This window comes from Choloepus didactylus, chromosome 2 (genome assembly GCF_015220235.1).
Source record: "Choloepus didactylus isolate mChoDid1 chromosome 2, mChoDid1.pri, whole genome shotgun sequence".
Classification (NCBI taxonomy): Eukaryota; Metazoa; Chordata; class Mammalia; order Pilosa; family Megalonychidae; genus Choloepus; species Choloepus didactylus.
Genome location: NC_051308.1, coordinates 7,323,134 through 7,343,818, shown reverse-complemented (window position 1 = coordinate 7,343,818; position 20,685 = coordinate 7,323,134). Strand labels below are relative to the sequence as shown.

Genomic DNA, 20,685 nt, shown 5'->3' with positions numbered 1-20,685 from the left:
TATTCCCCCCTGTGTTCCTGAGAACCAGGATTCTCAATGTGGAAGAAAGGAGATACAGATAGAAACAAGAAGAGGTTATACAAAAGCTCTGTGTTCTCAAATTGAAGTGGAAGAATCTAGGAGGTATTTTATCTTTACCTATATAGTTACGTATCCTAGCTCTGTCTATTGAAAAGGCCTGGAAACAATGACAAACCTAGTAGCAACAAGTATCTCTTAGCACTATGCTTGTGATCTTAAAATCCTATTTCTCATTAACATTAACCAGGATTTCTTGGAGAAATCGCTGATTCCAAGACTGGAGTAGGAAATGTAGAAGATGAACCTGGAGCATCTCATCATATCAGATAGGAGCAAACTTGAAAAGGAGGCTCCCTTTGGCTAAAGATGAAACAATTTGAGCCTCAATAAATGATGAAAATTGCAGTGTGTTGCAACCCTCTAAATCCATGAGTTCATAAGGATATTTATAAAAAATAAACAAACAGCATTGGTCACCTTCAGGAAATCAATTCATTATCTTGAAAACTGGTAAATAAAGGGAAACTATAAGGAAGCCTGCCTTTTCTTATCTCAATTGTACCACTGGGCAACCAAAGAGTAGATAAAAGAAATATCTCGTATAAAATTATTATTCCAGCTAATAAGTAAAAAAGAAAAGATAGAATTAAAATGCCACCATTTTTTTTGTTACAACTTCCGATGAATTACTAGATGTAGGCGTTATACATCAGTGGCTTTAACATCACTGAAAGACATTAACCAGCCAGCATGTGCCTCCGATAGTCTTGCCAAAAGGACTGAATGTGAGCATGCTCAGCCTCTGAATCCAGCTGCCAATTTTTAGGCAGTACAAAGAACTGAGAAACACATCAACCGCCTCATGGGTTTGCAATCAGCAAAATCCAGACTGTGGGAAACTCTACAGGTCAAATGGCCCAAGTTCTTTGACAGGTAAATTGTAAAGGGATAGAGGAGTCCCCTTTAGATTGAAAGAGAATTAAAAGATATATCAAATATTTTTTAACAGGCAAGATTAAGCTATAGAGGCTAGCAATGAACATTTGCATGATTAAAACTATAAAAAGTAAAACATAAGAAAGTGCTCACCATAAATCACTGGGGCTGTGGTTAGGGTGGGCAAACAGAAGGGGCTTCTGGAGTAAGTAGGAAAGTTCCATTTCTTGACTTGGGTGGTGTTCACCTTAGAGTAATCCATTAAGTCATTTACTTGACTTGTGTGAGTTTCTTTATATGTGGGGGTCTTTTCTTCTAAATTAAAGAGATTTACCTAAAGAAATCATTTGTTTGAAATAGGGAACTAACAATACAATGATCGGTCACTTGTTATTTCTAAGTCTAGTAGGTCACAAAAAGAACAAAAATTAAAGCCCACTTTTCTTTCATTTATCAAACAAGAGCTGGATTTTGAGGGACTTGATGATATGTACAGTGTCTTACTGTGTAAGTCGCAATGCGATCTTAGATGGTATTTGGCTCTTCCTTTGTAAGAGTGTTCAAAAAGGTTCTGATGACAAATCTAATCTGTTGTTCCAACAGATGGAGGTTTTATTCTCTTCGGAACTAAATTTTAAAGTGTGTGATTCCCAAATGTACACATCCTTCAGCTTTATTTCTTGCTTTTAGGCTTCAATTATGTTCCAAAGTTTCTCTTCCTACAGGGATACTCAAGAAAAACCGCTGGTAAAGGATACTTAAACAACTAAAACTTCACTGCCGAAAACCTGAGTCTGCCCTCCCAGCCAGCACTGGAAAAGGCCTCGACTATACCTCCCGGCCTCACTCTAGGAGTGAGAAAAGAAAGTGAGCTGCAGAGACACCAGGCCAGGGTTACAAGATTCCAGTGCTCCAGAGTCTCGCTTCACTCCCTTCTCTGTGGCTGAGTAAAAAACTTCACTCTTTTCTGTTTATTTGCATAGAGGGCTGTTTAACATCAGAGCATACAGAGTGGGGGGCGAAAGCTGCAGCCATGTGGACCAGAATGATTTCCAATCACAATAAACACTCCCAAAGAGGGAGGAAGATGGTAAGCGATCTATTTCCTTTCGAACATTCTTTAAAATAAATGCACAGCCTGGGAGGAGGCAGCCTGACACGTTTCCACTAGATGAGTAAGTGTGGAGAAAAACAGTTCTTTGTCCACTACCTGCACTGAGCCCAGGCCCGATTCCAGACCGCAATTTGGCAATTGGATCCCATGGGACAGAGTATCTGAAGGTTGTCTACAATGCAAAGCTGTCTGGGCTGCTCAGAAATCCAGGCTGCTTTCCTTTCAATTAGCCTTGGCCCTTGGACATTCCAGAAGGATGCACTTCTCTGACACATTCTACCTGGCCTTCCCTGCCCCTCTAAGCGGCGTCTCGTCTGCAGGACTGCATGTTTACCAGGGGGCCCCCGAAAACTGCTGGGATAGCTGAGAACCCCATCATAGCACACCGCAGCTGAGAGCACGCCAAACCTAAATTCTGAACCATTACGTTTTGGAGCTGTTTCCCCTGAAGCATGTGAGCAAAATCCACAAAAATTTTAAAACAACATATGATGGTTGTGAAAGAATACAAGGGATGGTATTTTCTTCATCTGCTTCTACAAAACCATTCCTTCTGATGGCTGAGTCCACGTGTCGCCTTGCATAACTCACTCTGAACGACTTGCAGACATACCAGGAAGCCTAAAAAGTACCAGAAACCAAAAGTTTGAGTCTCCCATTGTTGTCAGAGGGGGTATAGAGAAAAGTCTCTCAAATCCTTTAAGAGGAGAAAAATGACCCTCAGTGCCAACAGGAAAAGACACCCCTCACCCACCTGACACACACATAACATAAATGATGTTGCCACAGAGGAACAGAGGACTCCCATCAGATGACTAGTCCCTGCAAGTCTATCAAGCTCCCAGCTTAACCCCCTTCTTTATTTGCTAGTCTTAGTGCTGCCCCCTGGAGTTGTGCAATGCACAACCCATGAGACCACATATAGCAACCTTGATTTTGCTTGCAATACCAGAATAGACTCTTTACTGGTGTATATGTATTTTCTGTACAAGTATATGTATAAAAGCAATATGTGTATTACATGTTCCATATAAATCCATTCTCTCTATAGCATGTCCATGTAAATCCTATTGGGCTGTGGTCTCGAAAAGGAGGTGGTGGGCTGGAAAGGTTTGTGGCACTTGATGAGTAATATTAACTCTTTGGGCCGTCCTGCCCAACAAAAGATCCTCTGCAATTAAATCCAGTACCTCTTACTTCTTTTGAGTTTGGAAACTAAGTGTCTGGGCTCCATGGAAGTTGCTTCTAGAAGTGCTTGATTTGCCTGGGGCCAATACTTTAAGGCCACTGGAGTAAATATGACTGAAGAAATAAGAAAGAAGATACTTGCATCTGAATTTAAGTACAAATGACCCCCTGTCTCATTTCTTCCTTCCTTTTCTCCTCTCCCCCTGTCTCCCTTTCTCTCTCTTTCAACAGGGAGAAACTTACTTGCATAACTGGTAGGTGTCAATTTTATATATCTGAACACATTATTAATCAGACCATTTCAAAAATCAACTTAAACTAAGTGAAATTGATTTTAGAACCATTCATTTTTTCTTTATTCATCTGGCAAAGGGTGATAAGATGGGGAACCTCAAGAAATTCTCATCATCTGGTGGCTATGTTTTAGTTCACAGGTAGTCCTACTAGGTCCTTCAAAGTGGGACATTTTAATTCATAGATATTTATTAGTGAAGAACTCATTTAAACAAATGAATAAGTAGGAAGCCCGCAATAGTCTCTAGGCTAAAATTGGTGACTTTCCCAAGAAAAACTTCTAAACCACAGTCTGAACAATAGGAAAATGCACTAAAGTGCATCTGTCTGCAGATTAGTGTCTGTACATAAATATACACAGAGAGTGGCATGAACATAAATAAATTTACCACTGCTGTGGCCACCATACAGCTCAGTCGAAAGGCAACAGGGCAGCAGGAGCTGCAGCCGACTACCCTGGCTATGAGTGGTTGGGGGGTGGTGTGGTCTCTTTTCCCCAACTGGCTCATCCGACCTGAGGCTCGCTCTACCCCATGACCCTGGCGTTCCCAGAACTCTGTTCCTTCTCCATGGACATGGGAGAGGACAGCCCTGGATTCTGACCCAGCCACTGGCCTCTCTGTTGGAAGAGTCACTTCCTGCTTCACCCGTCTCAGGCTTGCCCCCTCCTTGAAATGTTCTGCTGGGACCAAAGAACTGGCTCTGGATATTTCAAATCCTTTTTATACTAAATTCAATCTCTCTCCTCTAGCTGATAACCGCAGCCACTCTTTGTGGGTCCTGCAGTTGACCCAGGTTTTGTGTCTTGAAGCCTCCAAACCTCCTCAGGCAAACCCCATATACAAAAGAGAAAGCTGAAATTCAGAGTGGCTTACCCAAAGATACTTAGTAAGCAAATGTCATTCCGTACGTTATGAAGAAAACCAAAGATATGCTATTAGAATAGCGGTTTCGCCCTCTGCACAGCAATATATAGACACACACACACAAAGCAAAATACATGCTCAGAGAACGGGGATTGCAGTGTCAGAATCTGAAACAAAAAATGCTTCCCATTTCCCTTCTTTTACAGAGTAATAAAGCATCATGTCTGAATCATTAAGAACAATTAACTTTAGAGAAATAATGAGCACAGCCTAATAAAGTCTGGTTAGAAAAAAAAATAATAAAGCCTAAAAAAAGACCATTCTGCCATTTTCAATCCCCATAGCCTTTAAAATTGAAGGCAACATTTGTCCACGACAGCAATTTTGTCTTGCAGAGACAACCCTATCTTGAGAAGGAAAAATTTGTGTAACAAGGTGCAAGCATCAGCGTAAGTGTCGACTTCAAAAGGAGAATAATCACCGTTTTTGTAAACCATCCCCTTCCTGATTGTTGTCCCATCCCCAGGGTTCCCCAAACCACACATTCCTTGCCCAGGCAGTCATTTGCATGTATCCTGACCGAAACCAGGGCCACTTATAAAACTGCTTGTGTTTAGCTCTGTTTAATTCTCATTCTTCCTTGCAGCTATCCAATCTGTACGTAATTAAAATCATATTGCAGCAAATGTTGAATGGTATGAAAAGTTTTACCATATGTACACAATTGAAGAGCTGTAGAGTTTGGCATGTCTGGCAGTGATTCGATTAAAGAGGGGAGTGATTCGATTAAAGAGGGGAGAACTCGGCTTATTTTGGAGTATACGTTCTGTGCTTTGGATCAGTTCTGGTTTTCACTTGTACCAAAGCTGCCCCTGGCGTTTAACCCTTTGTGTATGGTCACCCAGACGTGTTGCTGCATTTCAAAAATGAGAACCACTGCATGCCAGGTCAAAAGCTATTTGATTAATGGAGGAAAAGTTCCTTTGAAATTTTTCCATGTTTTGAACCAAAATTAGCCTTCTCAGTCGACAGACAAAGGCAGAGCAGATATGATCAAAGTTTCCCTGATTGAGACAGACTGAACAGAGAAAATGTTGATGTAACCATCACTTCCGAAGACTGAAGGCAGAGGGCACTCCTTGAAGCTTTGAAAGAGGTAATTTTAGGACAAAAAGAGGAAGTACTGTATTACCGTAGATAATAACGGTAAGAAACTTGTGTCTCAAGAGGCATCAGATAAAATATAAACAGAAACAGATTCAAGAAGGAATTAGCAAAGGTCACGCTGACAGATCCACCTTTGAGGAACATTTCTGACATTCTGGGAGTGATACCAGGCAGGGAAACCATCTTTCCACCTCATCTCATCGCACACTCCACCCCACCCACCAACCCGTAAAGCAGTAGAAAAAGAATGGGGTTGGATCCGCCTTTGGTCTCCCTCTCTCTGAGTCTGCCCTCCTCAGGGTTGATATAATTTGTAGTTAATACTGCTGTAAAGTTGCAATTTTGCTTGCAGGCATTCTTCAACATAGATTTCAGAATGAGTTTGAAGTCTCTCTTGGCATGTGACATGAAGAAACATATGCTCTTAATCTGTGGGTTCAAAATTGTTTTAGAATTACATCAGTGAGACATATCCTCAAAAGAAAAACCAGGCCACCGATCCCCAAACACAAGGGTATAAGAGCAGTGTCTGATAATACAATTTTCTAGCTTGGCATCTTACAACAAATCAGCTGTTAAAATTCTTTCAAAAGGGACTTTCAGTGGGAACTAAAACCTGGGAGCTTTGGAAACTAGAGGGTATTAGCTCCTTGCTAGAGGATAGAGTCTTGCTAAGCTGATGTGAGCAAAGAGCCAAGAAAAAGGTGACCAGCTCTGCTAGGGAAGGGAGCTGGAGAAAGAAATGCCACATTTTATTCAGCAAGTCAAGTCTCCAAAGCAGAACTCCAAGATTGGGTTGTCGGTGCTGAATGTCGACCAACAGAACGTTAAGGCTAGAAAACTGACAAATGAACCTGAAGAGCTCATCCCTTAAAAAAGGAGGGCACTGTGAAGCGTTTGAAAATAGTTTTTGAGACAAAAATTGGGTATTTAAAGCTTGGGAACATGGTAAATAACGAGAAAACTGATGTTTCAGCAGTCAAGTGAAAGGGCAAATAGAACACAGGAAAGTAGGCAGGTGCTATTTGAGGAATGATGGATTGAGATGAGAGAAAAGAAAAACAAGCGATCAGAAGGGATAACTAAGTGGAAAGAAGAGTTCCAGATTGTCACTGAGATGGGGAAGTAAGAATTCTGTCTGCCATTTTGCCATTTACAAAGCTTTCTCACTGTTATCCTTACACAGCTCCCCGAGGCAGGCAGGAGAGTACTGATCTCCCCAGTCTACAAATGCGGAGACTGAGGCTCAGGAGAGGTTCATATGCCCAAGGTCACAAAACTAGTAACTCCCAGGCTTCTATTCCTTTTCCATTAAGGCACCATGATTCCAGACTAATTAAGCAATTTAAAGGAAAAGTAGAAAAAAAATTTTTTCCCCATCTTCCCCCCTTTCCTACATCTATTATTATATAAAAATAAAGGGGCTTCAAAAAAAAATAATAAACCAAAAAAAAAAAAAATAGGCTTCAAAAGTCTCATTCCCCTTTGGAAGATGTAATTAAACTAGTAGGAGAGAAGTAATGAATTTACATTATTTATCAGATTATTTCTGAAATAATACCATACTTTCTTCCCCCATTCATTATCCAAGCTATAAGAAGAGTTCTGGGAAAATGATAGGGCCTTTTGGGAGGGTGGAGTGAAAACCTTTCCTTCATGTTCTATATCTTTCACTAAAGACAAGAATGGAAAAATGACATATTCCATTTGGGGGTCTGCCCCTGGGCTGAGTGAGGGTTTGAGGGGCACACAAAGGGTTTCTTTGGCATCAAGTAGAGTTACTAACCTATCTGAGGAAACCAGATGGAAAGAACAACAGATGCAAGTATTCTATAGAAAAAAAAAAAAACCCACTAAAATCTGTGGGTTCAAAATTATTTTATATTATTATATTAAAATAAAGGGGCTTCAAAAAAATAATAAACAAAAAGAAAAAATAAATGGGCTTCAAAAGTCTTATTCCCCTTTGGAACACTTTGGAAGACTTTATCAGTCTTGATCCAAAAATGAAAGAATTGACTTGGAAACTTGAGTGTCTCAGGGCATGGGCGGTCAAATGATTCTATTGAAGACTAGTCTGAGTATTCCAACTATCCCTTCTCATGGTTTATTAACGTTTTTCTGACTTTCCTGCTCTGGGTGGGATTTATCTAAATGTTCAATACTGGTCTAACAATGAAAGCCCACTGGAAAACAGCTCCTTATTTATTCAGTACATTTTAGGGCCTCTTCCCCCTGCCTAACAAAATGGAATATTTTGAGATCCCACCCACCAAACATAAGTCGTTTCTTTAATTTGGCTTCTTGGTTCAGCTTAAGCTGTATAGCTTTTTTTCCTCCTATTGAGTAGTTACCACTTAGGTTAGAAAACAAGGGGAAAAGGCTTAAGTTGAAGTAAGAAAACATTAACTTGGAAATAAGAATTACTTTCAGATAGGTCCAGTGGGTCCGGTCTATACAAATGCACATTTCTTAATGAGTACAGATGCCCTTTAACCTAATTTGACTCCTCTGCATTACTCTGATAGTGTCCACAACCTCCAAATCCAGTATTTTCTCAGGCTGGGAAAACCTATGAAGACTGTAAAATCCTATCACTGCAGGAAATTGTGAAATCCCTTTCTCAGGAAATCTTTTGGTGGTGAATTAATAAGTGAAGGGTGAGGGGAGAGCTAGGAGAATGAGGTGTTTGTGTAGCTTTAATCCTATTAAGTAGCTCCCAGTAGAACACAAGCAAGTCTTGAAGTGGGTGGCTGTAAGATATTGGGACTTTGATTTTAAGTGTCACTTAACAATATAGGTAAAACTCCAACTTCAGAACTCAAGGGCTCATCAATGTAGTCAAACCTTGAGTGCCCAGGCCCCCAAGGAGTCCACTTCTCTGACAGCCTGGTTTTAGTGAGCAGTGGCTATAAAATACTCCTTGGAAAGAGGGGTCTGGCCTTATTCGGGTGAAAGCAATTTACTCTGCTCATTACCAACTCATCCTGTCTAGACTAAAGGGTTGATCTCAAGAGTGCAAGTGAAGAGGAAATCCCCTGTAGCTCACTAGCCAAAGTAAAGACCTCAGGTTTACTCTCAGAGCAATTATAATCAATCTCAAGATGTCCTTTGGGTAACAAAGGATGCTGACACAGCTGCTTGTCCATTAGCTGGGCAAATTAAACAGAAATCTCTTGTGAGCAGAGCTCCCATTGGCTGACACTAGCTCAGTCCCAGGGTGGACAGCCAATCAAGATGGATGAATAGGGTTATTTTCATCTAGTTGTTCTATCAATTACTGACAAGAGGGATGTTAAGATCTTCAACTATGATCATGGATTTTTCTATTATTCCCTTCTATTCTATCAATACTTTACGTATGTTCAGCTCTATTGCTGGGCGCATACAGATTTATGATTGTTATGTGTTCTTGGAGAATTGCCCCCTTTAACTCTGGTAATATTCCTTGCCCTGAAGTCTATTTTATCTTATATTAATATGGCCACTCCAGCTTTCTGAACCATACTCTTTGTATGACATACTTACTGCATCTTTTAACTTTCAATTTACCTGTATCTACATTTAAAGACGGCATATATTTGGAACTTTATTTTTTTCGACAGTCTAACAACCTCTGCCTTTAAATTGGAATGGTTAGTCTATTTACATTTAATGTTAATTATGAATGTGGTCGTATTTAAGTCTACCACTCTGATTTGTTTCCTATTTGTCCCACCTGTTTTGTTTGTTTGGTTGGTTTTTAAATTCCTCTGCTCCTCCTTTCTTACCTTTTTCTGGATTAATTAAAGATTTTTGAGAATTCCATTTTCATTTTTCCTCTGCCTTTTAAGCTGTGTATCTTTGCTTTTATTTTTTTTATTCTGCAGAAGAGCTAATATGTTTTAAGAGGAACAAAAACCAACACCCTAACACCCTCTGCATCAATACATTAAACTATGTCATTGGTCGCTGAGGAGAACTGAGAATATTTTTCCCCCATCAGGTCCTTAACAATCGGGAAAGGCAATTCTTCCTGCCTCCTTAAGAGACCTTGGAGTCCTATGATTCTACATATTAAATGAATTATAGATATCTCCCTTTCCTTACGTTCCCTTTAGAGTAATCTTTATAATAATCTAACTTCCTGGGACTTCCTGGCCTCCATCCTAAGACCTCAAATTCCTCCCCTTTCGATGACATTTCCTCATGGTTCTGCTGTGAACTTCCTCTCTGTTCATGCAGGATTGTAATCAATTATCTAAAAATGTGTTTTTAATGCCAAGTTTCCGAACTGGAGAAAACTGAACAAACCTAAGACTTGCAAAGAGCTCCCTCTTGAGGTAGCTATTATAAAGGTGTTGAGAACTTTGTATTTTGCATGAATTCCTTGCAACGATTCCAGTGTCAGAAGCAGATAAAATTAATCCAGAAGATATCCTGACTAAATTATGTATATAAGTATCTTTTTATTAGAAATAAATTCAAATTCCTAAAAGACAAGATCATCTCTAGAAGAAAAATAAACACAAGGTCTCACCAAATTCATCCCATAGATACGAAATAATGAAAAGCTAGACAGACACTAATAACTGGAAAGATAAATAGGATTCCAGAGTTCTGATGCTCCTGTTCATTTTAGATATTGTTCCTGATCTTGAAGACTAGAATGCATGCTTTTTCTGGGGAGAGAAGGGTGGGTATGTCATTTCAGAGATTTAGGTAAAAGACTTCCAAGTCAGGTGGGCCAGGGTTTGCATTTCGACTCTGCCACTTTGCAGATCTAAGGGACGTTTGGTAACCCCCTTAAGTCATCTGCAGAATGGGGATAATACATCAACTTTAGTAGGTTGTAGAGAGAATTAAATAATAGAATGCACACAGAACTTCAGCACAGGCCCCTCAGAGAGGGCTAACTTCTGCTATTGTTACTACGTCTATATGTCTCTTTGCTGAGGAGGGCTGGAGACCACGTTTATTTTTTAAATCACCAACTCAGCTTCATGCCTCCCAGATTATTCCATCCTTTTGACTGTGGTTCAGAAAAATGAAATCTCTTTAGAGTTTTCACCAGCATTGAGGGACATCATCTGCTAAATTAAAACAGTAACAACCACAAACTTCTTTAAGGTGGCCTGTATATGAGACTCAAACAACCACAGTCAACTTGCTGGAGTAGTTGATTAGTCACTTGCTAGATTTTTCATGTTTCAATCCAAATACTTTGCCAATGCAATGGTGTTGGATCTCCTCCTTAAACCATGGTTACTCTAGGCCCTCACGGTTGGAAGAAAAACTATATATATGACAAGGCTGCTTTTCTGACCTGCTGCTGGAAATGTGGAAGGAACATCTCCTATTGGGATTTGGAGACGTTGTTGCAAACTCCCTCTCACACCAGCCTGATGTCAGAATGCAGAGGTTTCGCAGACTCTTGAGTAAAGGAAGCCACTGATATGAGATTGCTGGGAACTTCCTTGTCAGCTCTGCATTTTCTATTTGTTGCTGTTTATTTGTTTGTTTGCTTTAGGTCTCCACCTCAGCCCACATATTCAAACAGCCAACAAATACAGGAAATTAGCCAGAAATTCTCCAAGGTTTTCTTGGAGAAACAAGGAGGAAAAAGAGGCAGGAAGAGAATGACCTCAGTGTCCAAGAGATCAACCAGTAGATGTTGGGAAAACACCCAAAAGGAAGTGCCTAGGTAGGAGAATTAAGATAACAATAAGACGGGAGAAAGACTGACAGGTTATGCAAGACTGAGGGGCAAGGAGTCCTCCCAAAGCCCAGATGGGCAGCAGAAGCCAACTGGAGGGACTTCTGTGGGCTCCCTCCACAGAAGCGGCAGGGATAGTGCAGGGCGGCTGCCCGTCCTCCCCCCCAGCACGTGCAAACGGGGGACACTGGGGTACAACATGCCACAGAGAAACATGGAGCATCCTCCTACAGCTCATCTTTATTGAAAGACTGAGAGTTAGATAGTTTAATACAGTACAAACCCCAATGTGTATATGGGAATAAAGGACAATGTTTGCACAAATATTTATGAGAGCACTGGAGTTTTGTATAGAGCAAGAAATTTCGAGTTTGTGACAGACAGTTGCTGTGCCCTTGGTCCCCAGGGGACTTACTTTTCCTTCCTTTGTCATTAAGAGTACCTGGGTGGAAAAAAAGCAAGAAAGGCTGCTCTATGGAACATCAGGAAATGCCTTCTACCCCAGGAAGGGTTTCGTGAAACCCTCTTTCAGGATCACTGTATCAGTCATTTAAAGTGCCTCTGACGTTCCAGCCTTCACTTGAGGAGCAGTGTGTGGGGTGGATGGGTGGGAGGGGGTGGTATTCAGAACCTCCCAAAGGGCACCAGGTGTTGCCACATATGGGGGACCCCAGGTTCCCCTAATGCCCTTCACTACAGAGAAGGCCACCTCCCCTTCTCCCAAGCCTAGCTCCTCTGTCCTTAAAGGTGGGAAGACTTCAAGTTGTGTCAGGGGAACACACCCAGTGGCAAGCTGGACTTTTCTTTCCTGTTAAAGATGAGCTACAATGGGGGCAGGGGGAATGCTGTGTGCACTTTCCCATCTTCCTCCTGGGACCCTGGAAGGCCTGGAAAGGTCCCACAGGTGAAAACAAAAGCCATACAATCACGTTTCCCCAATGGGCTTGCCATGAAGGCTTTTTAGATCCTGATATGCCCTAGATAGGAAAACTTATAAGGGAAGGTGATAAGCGGGAAGCTTTTAGAATCAGGAGCTCATTACTCAAAACTTGGAACTTCCATCTTTGGCTGTTGTTTCTGGGGATTCTCCTGCCATGGCCCCAGTTAGCAGTTTTCATTAGGATTGCCAGCGAAAACTGTCGCTAATGGAAATATTTGTGTTCTCAGGGGGAGAAGGGATGATGACGATGATGATGATGGTGATGATGATGATGATGATGGTGATGATGAGGATGGTGATGTGTGTGTGTTTAAAGGGATAATCTGGTCTGCAGGGACATCTCAAATTCTATTTTTAAAACAATTAAGTTTCAATAATCACAGTTCATATCCTTGCAAGATAGGTAAATATAATTGTGCCCATTTCCTGATAAGAAAATAGGAACTACAGATGACCAACATTAGTGTCCTTCCTGATGATAACGTGTCTGGACTCCACAGACCTTATTTGAGTCAGACTCCAATTTAAAGTCAGTGGAAACTGAGTTTGAAATGAAAGATTACAGATCGCGGTCCCTTCCAATTTATAAGTTTTAAAAAATGAATGTTTTAAAGATTGAGTGCATGTTTTGGTACAGAAAGCATTGGGGTCATCAGGTCACAATATCGTGTTCTCACTATGTTGTATATGAGCAGCCAGCAGGACTCAACAACATAAGAGGTGAAGGGCAATCAAAGGAATGAAAAATGCAGTTGCCCTCACCCCCACTCCCCCACCCCCCACCCCCCACCATGGCTGGAGGTAGCCTTCTCCTCCACGGGAGAGAGAATAAACACAACAGGAAGGGAAATGCTCATTGGCCTGCTGAGGCTAAAGATCACATGCCTGACCAGCCAGTCTGATGGCCCAGAGGCTGTCTTCTAAGGGGCACAGGGGCCTGACATGTCCGTGTGTGACCAGGTCCCCACCTCTCTAATTTGGTCCTCCCTGGTAGCAATTGTCCTCTTAAATCCAGTGCCCTTTGTTGGGCCAGGAGTTCTTATTAATAAGAAGGTACTTTAAACTCTCCCACCACCTCTCATCTTGGTATCCTGAAGTTCCTTGTACTTAAGTGCAAATGACTAGGGCTCTTAAAGGGGAAACGCATGTGTAGAATAGTTTGGATGTTCTGCCTCAAGACTTAGAATCAGGCTGGTGGCAAGGGCAGGGGACTGCAGAACACCCTGGTGGCTTAGTCATCTCTGTTGACTTAGTTATTCCCAGCTATCCATTGGAAAGATGCAGCTTGTCATTTGCCTCCCAGGTTCTGTCACATGGGATGTTTTGGTTAAATACACTGGGGACCACATTCTCTGCACATTTTACCTGTGAAATCCATAGCTAATATGAAAAAAAAAGAAAAAAAAGGATTATCCTTGATTCTTCATTTTTTGTTGTTGTCGTTAACAAAAACACTTATTTTCCATTTTATTCAGAACAACCTGAAGTCTGCAACATGACTTGACAGTTACTGAGGAGTTTACAGTATGTCCTTCTCAACAATGTGGTTTTGGGGATTAGGGACCCACACAAACGTAGTGAGGTTTTGGAGGGGAGGAAGGGGGCACTGCAGGAGTGTATTTCAGCCCTTCCTCAAAGAAAATGCAGTAGAGCATTCTGAGTCACTGAAAATCTGTGCAAATGGAGCTTCTCAAACAAACATTGTACTTTGAGCTTTTGGGGAAGAAATAGGAAAAGGACCTTGATAAATAAGGGGGTATTTTCATGTAGCAGGGGGTGAAGAGGGGGCATTACTATTTTTAATGCCTTCAGCCACAGGACCAAAATATTCAATAAAGACCATGTACAATCTCAAATCATTGCCCTGTTCAAAAAGAGGTGACAGTGCCCTTAGGGCCAGACCATAAGATATCATTCTGGTCATTCCCAAGTCCCTGTTCTATACCTTATAGCCCATTTAAAAAAAAAAAAAAAAAAAGGACAGGAAAGAAAAAAAGAAAAGAAAGAAGAAAAAAAAGGTCAGAGGTTAGTAGTTTGTTTTCTGTGGAAGTGGAAGTATAAAGCTTGCTTCACAGTACGCATTTATAAAGACAAATGTCTGAGAAAGACAAAAGATCAGACAGTGGTTTACATAAACTACTGAAAAAGATCTCTAGCAGGGACCAAAAGAAGAAGGCCTAGAACATCTTCAGCCTGAAGTGCAGCAGGTATAGAAAGGCTGAAAGGAGGTGAGTATTAAAGTAATGGGGAAGAGAACACCCCCAGACCCTAACTTTAATGGACAATTCTAAAAAGGGAAATAAAAATGAAACACATGGATACGAGTTCTGACATATGCCATGGCATCTTTGCTGGCTTGGTAGTATAAAAAAATGCCAAAGCCCTTTCTAGCTAACCCACAGATCCTTGCTGGGAGGTGTTTTGTGTGCACTGGAGGGGGTAACGGGGTTTAGTATAAAACATGAATCCTATGGAAAGAGAAGGGGCAGAGTCCTGGGTCGCTGGCCTACTGAGGGCTGGACAGAGTAGAAGAACCAAAAGCTCCCAAGTGACCACAAATTCTCTGTAACCAGCTTTGACCCAGGGAAAAGAGGGGCTAGATCACCACTCTAGGGATGGTGGAGGCTAAACCTGAATCATATGTCACATGCATTAATCCTGGTCACCCTACAGTTGGCAGGCAACCCATACCAGGCAAGCGAAGGGGGCTGGTTACGGGAGAGGGAGTCACTTTTCATCTATGAAAGTCTTAACTTATAAGTTAACTTCAAACTTATCAGTGTCTCAGACACAATTTAATCTTAAATTTTTAAGCCCCTGGGTCACACATCATTTTATGCCCACACTACCCTAGACCCTGGGGCGGGGGCACTGCCCACTGTACACCCAGGAACTGGAAGGCTGGTGTAGCACATGGCCCTGGGAACTCCACGCAGAGCCTTCTTACTTCTTTCTAATGCAACTCTATTATATAAAAGGAATTTGAAAGCAATGATGAAAAATTTGGGTAAATAAATAAGATAAAAAGAAATTCACTTCCTGGGATTGTGATAAGACATTTAACTCTACTGCAAGCTTTTCTCACCATAACCCTTTCCTAGTTGAATTACAGTCAATAATTCACTTCCCCATCAGATACTTCCTTTGCCCTTACTTTTTTGTGTTATGGATGGAATCAGGCCCCCCACAAAATTATGTTTAAGCCCTAATCCCCATTACTGCAGGTGTGAACCCATTTGTAAACAGAATCTCTGAAGATGTTATTGGTTGAGGTGAGGCCAAAATTAATCAGGATGGACCTTAATCCAATATGACTGGAGTCCTCATAAGCAGAGGAAATTTGGACCCAGGAGGAGGAGGCAGACAGGGAGAGAGTTGGCCATGGGACAGAGGCAGAGAGTGAGTTATGGATCTCTAGCAAGCCATCACCAGCAAGCTACAGACCGCAGAGGAAGCACGATCCTGCCAACACCTTGATTTGGACTTGTAGCCTCCATAACTACAATAAATTCCTGTTCTTGAGCCAACCAGCCTGTAGTACTTTGTTGCAGCAGTTCTGGCAAACCAAGACCATGTGTACAGAGCACACCAAAGTCAGACCCATGTTTGTCCTTGTGAGTGTCATAGTCAAGCACTGTTCAAGTGAAGAGGTCACAGATCAACTGCGGGGAGGTGAGTAACTTCTAAACTCAAATGTGAGGACACCACAGCTTTGGGGCAATGTGCTCACAGTACTACAGTGCTATTCCTGAAGCCACGGTGACTACTAATATTATTTTGTTGTAGGTACTGAGCTCAACACTTCTTTTGAATGGATCTTATTTGTTTCTCCCAGCAACCCTGTGAGGGAGGGATTACTGTTATCCCCATTTTAGAGATGTGAAAACAGGCTAAAGGAGGTTAAATAGTGTGCTCATGGTCACAGAGCCTGTAAGTGGTAGAGATGGAATTGAAATATACCTTGGGTGAACCAGAAGCCAGAAATCTCACTAACTTACCTTACAAATGCTCAGCATGGCAACAACCTTCCCAGAAACACACAATTCTTGACAATGCCTCTCCCACCAACACTCAATATGGCCTCCTTGGGAAACTGAGTGATAGGCTTAAAAGGTCCCTGGGGCCATGGGAAAGAAAACCAATACAGGGCTACCATAAACCAGTCATGTCAAACAGCAGATTTAATTCATTTTTTTCCCATTAATTTTTTCATTTAATCAACCATGGCTTAATTCCTATGTCCTTCTGATCACAAACAAATGTCAGCTCATCAGCAAGGTCCTTCCTGACTATTACCTATAAAATATCAGCTATGCCTCCCCCATATTCTATCCTTCTAATCCTGCTTCATTCGTCTTTGTAGCACCTATAACCACCTGGTACATTATATTTATTTTGTTGTCTGTCTCTTTGCAAAAGATTACAAGCTCTCTGAAAGCAGGGACTTTGTTTTGTACATTGTTGTATTTCCGGTACTAGATGCTGCTTAGCCATATTAGATGCTCTCTATTAAATGAATGGATACATTTATTGAAATCTTAAAATGAGCAAAGAGCTGTGCTGCAGGTGCAGCATACAGGCAATGTGAAGCTCCAAGTTCTCTGGTACGGCATTCGTGCCCCTCTATGATGGAACATTGGCTCTCATTCCATCCACACCTACCCCTAACCTGGGGAGTAACCACTGCTCCCTGCTGTGCGTATGCATCTCTCCCTTCTTTGGCTCCAGGGTCTCCTGACTTTGGAATCTCATCCTACCCTATCCCTAGTCAGAGCTCTGCTCACATGTCAGTTTTTCCACAAACACATCTCTGTCCCTCTCCTCTACCTTGAAAATAATTACTCTTTTCTCTGCAGCACAGCACTTTCTTGCTCCTCTATCGAATCCTTTATTTCACCTTGCCTTGTAGAAGCCTTGTGTTGGTCCCCCCAATCACCTCCAGGACAAGTACCCTGTTCTTTACTCACTTCTTTAATGATCTCACATGGAGAGCAGAGTTCTTTGCTTAGTTAGTAGGTACTCACAAATGCTCCTAGAATGAATGAGACACAGAGAGCAAGTGGTGTCTAGCTTTCCCAGGAGGGAGGCTCAGCAAGCAAAGCTTAGAAGAATGGGTAAAATGCTCTTACAGTGGGCCTGGGGGTAGATGGAATGTTCAAAGTTGAAGGAAACGGTTATTTAACCAAATCACTCTTAAATCACATCTTTTTTTTCTAGGCACAGTCAAAAAGATAAGTCAGTTTGGCCTATGGCTGAACGATGCTTATTATGGGCTTAGAGTCCAGATTACAGATGGAAAGCTGACCTGGAATTCAGAGACAACCAGCATTAATTTGAGTCACACAGATTCTATGGGACCTCAAGTGAGTTATGCTTTGATGTGAGTATATTTGGGAATAAATATCAGGCACAGTGACTAAAGCAATATTCACATGATCTTGGTACTCACTACCCGACTAAAATAATAGCTGCAAATCACCAAATGCTTACTAGGTACTGGGCTAAGTGCTTTAAAGAACACCATTTGTGCCTCACAAGTAACTATGCAGAGGATATATCATTTCCATTACCTGCCCCACAAGATTATTCTAAGGGACAAAGGAGACCACTAATGGGAGCTATAGAGAGCTCTGTAAAATAAAGAGCCATATACGTTGGTATACAAAATGACGGTGATGGTGATGATGACAAATGTTCTATGAACAGGGATGTGTCCTTCCTGTTCACTGTCTGGGCTAAGACTGAACAAATCTCTAGGTCACACATTTCCCTGTGGAGGATTCTCCAATGACTGCTATTAGAAACATGTAAAGTCACCATAGAAAATAATGAATAACACTAAATTCTGTCTCAACATAAGTAAAGTTAACCAGAGCAAAGAGATACTCAGATTGTTGTCATAAAGTTTAAGGGTATGCAAAGAACAATTGCACTAACAGTTTTTTGAGTCACTGCCATTTGGGGTCGACAGGTTGCTGGGCCAGATGCTAGAATGCAGCACTGTCCCACATGGCTGTGGCCTCTGACCCATGAACCTTACAATCTGGTAGGCATGTAGGAGAAAGTTCAATGAGATGATCACACAGATGAGTCAGCGTAAATTCTGAGATGTGGGCTGCAGGAAGTTACTCAAGGCTCTGCAGTGATGCGATGGGAGAGGGGACAAGGAAGGCATCCAGGGGGCAGTGATGAAAATTCAAGTTGGGATCTGAAGTCTGGGCGGAAGTTGGGCAGACAAATGTGGAGCATATCAGAAGAGGTAAGAGATCAGAAAACAAAAACCATCTTGGCCATGCCCTATTCAAGATGGCAGAGTAAATAATTAATGGTTCTGCACCTCCACAGAAGCTTTGAACAATTAGCAAGAACTAGCAAAAACATCTTTCCAAAAGCTTCAGAAAGCAGTCAAAGACGGCAATAGCAGGGCAATCACCAAATCAAGAAAAAGGCTACTGGACTGTGGGAAGATGGCAGAGCAGGGAGCTCCATGAATCAATCTCACCACCAGAACAATTATTAAACAGGCAGGAACTGTCTGAATCAAGTATTCTGAAACTCCAGAGTCCAGCATAAAACTGTAGAGCATCCAGGAAAGAGTGAGAGGAAGATGTTGGTAAATTACAGCAAAGACCAGTAAATTGATCTCTCTGCGTGGTGGTTATCGGTGCTCATCCCTGACTCTTGCAGCAGGTCGCAATGGGGTCTGAGCCTGTGGCATAGCTTCTCAGTGCCAGAAAGGGACATTAAACTCCACTTCACCAAGATCTGGGGTGGGTATGGACCAATTGCTGATCGTGGCTTTTGATTAGCAACTTTGGATCACTGAGGACCTGACTCTGAGAGTGATCATTGTTCCAAGCCACCCCAGACAAAGGTGGTGGAGGAGACTTAGAGTCAGTGCACTGCCTTGGAGCTGCAGAGGATGGTTGAAGGGCTGCATTTGCTGGGCAGGTAAAGAAAGTGCAGTTGTGGGGAGCCATGGAAGAAGATCCTGTTGCCTTTCCTGGCCCCTCCCTCATTCCCTTTCCAGGGTAGTTTGGAGCTGGTCTGCACCCCCTTTGTGGGTTCCTGGCTTTGTTCTGGCTGGAAAAGACCAACTTTGGAAACTCCTTTCCTGCAGTCTGTCTCCCAGAACTTACCCTCCAGACAACCAAAGAAGTGTAAGAAACAATTGAGGCAGACAGCCTGGGGCAAAGGCTTACCCGTTTAGTCCTATGGTGGAATAACCCAGAGAGGGAGAAGGTCTATCTCTTGTAAATAGGGGAACTCCTGGGTCATTAGCAAGCACAAGCCTAGGACAACTCACAGGGACAGAAAAGATGGGGAGAACCCTGCATTTTGCATTCACATTGGGTGGACCTTCCTGATAGGAGGACTGACATTGAAGAAAATCTCTGTCAAATCACCAACTGCTTACAAGCTCAAGAAATAGACATCTCAGGGAATAAATTCCACAGTTAAGATTTTAAAATATTAAAATATACACAGTGGAACAAAAGATTACAAGACAAAGAAACAGGAAATGACGGCTCATCCAAAGGTAGAGGACAAAAGCCCAGAAAACACCAATGAAGAAGATCAGGCTATGAACCCACCAGACAAAAGTTTTTGAAAAATGATCTTCAATATGCTTAAGGAGATGAAGGCAAATACACAGAACATAGACTTAGAGACCTTTTGGACACCATAAAGCATATCAATACATGCATTATGGGAGTCCCAGTAGGAGAAGAAAGAGGGAAAGGGCAGAAAGAATATTCAAGGAAATAATAACAGAAAGCTTCCCAAACTTAGCAAAAGACATGAACAAGCATATCCAAGAAGCCGAGAGAACACCAAACAGGATAAACTTTTCACATATTGATCAAACAGTCAAATGTAAAGGAAAGGAGAGTGTTCTGAAAGCTGCAAGAGAAAAACAACATCTTATGTACAAGGAAGTCCCAATTAGATTGAGTGCTGATTTCTCATCAGAAACCATGGAGGCAAGAAGGCAGAGGGTTGACATACTTAAAGTTCTAAAAGAACATGATTGCCAACCAAGAATCATGTCCAGTGAGACTTTCAAAAATGAGGGAGAGATGAGATATTCCCAGATTAACAAAAGCTGACTTTGCTAAAGGGAATTCTTCAGACTGAAAGGAAAGGACAGTAGACAGTGGTTCAAAGTGGCATAAAGAAATAAAGACCTCCAGTGAAGGTAACAATTTGGGTAATTATAAATGCCAGTACTGTTGTATTTTTTGGAATGTAACTCCACTTCTTACTTCTTATAGGTGTTAAATGCAAATGCATAAAAAGTAATGATAAATCTATGGTACTGTGCATACAATGTACAAGGATATAATTTGTAACAAGTACAAAAAGATGGGGGGGCTTGGAGGAGTAAATGTAGGAACAATGTATACGTATATTGAAGTCAAGTTAGTATAAAATCAAATGTGATTGCTATATATTCAAGAAT

At 41.6% G+C, this 20,685-nt stretch overlaps 1 protein-coding gene across 2 annotated transcripts in view; it reads right to left on the bottom strand.

Moving 5' to 3' along the window:
* SCAF8 (SR-related CTD associated factor 8) overlaps nt 1-20,685 on the bottom strand; it is a 337,204-nt gene that overhangs the window by 95,077 nt on the left and 221,442 nt on the right. The gene's annotated exons all lie outside the window — the stretch shown is intronic.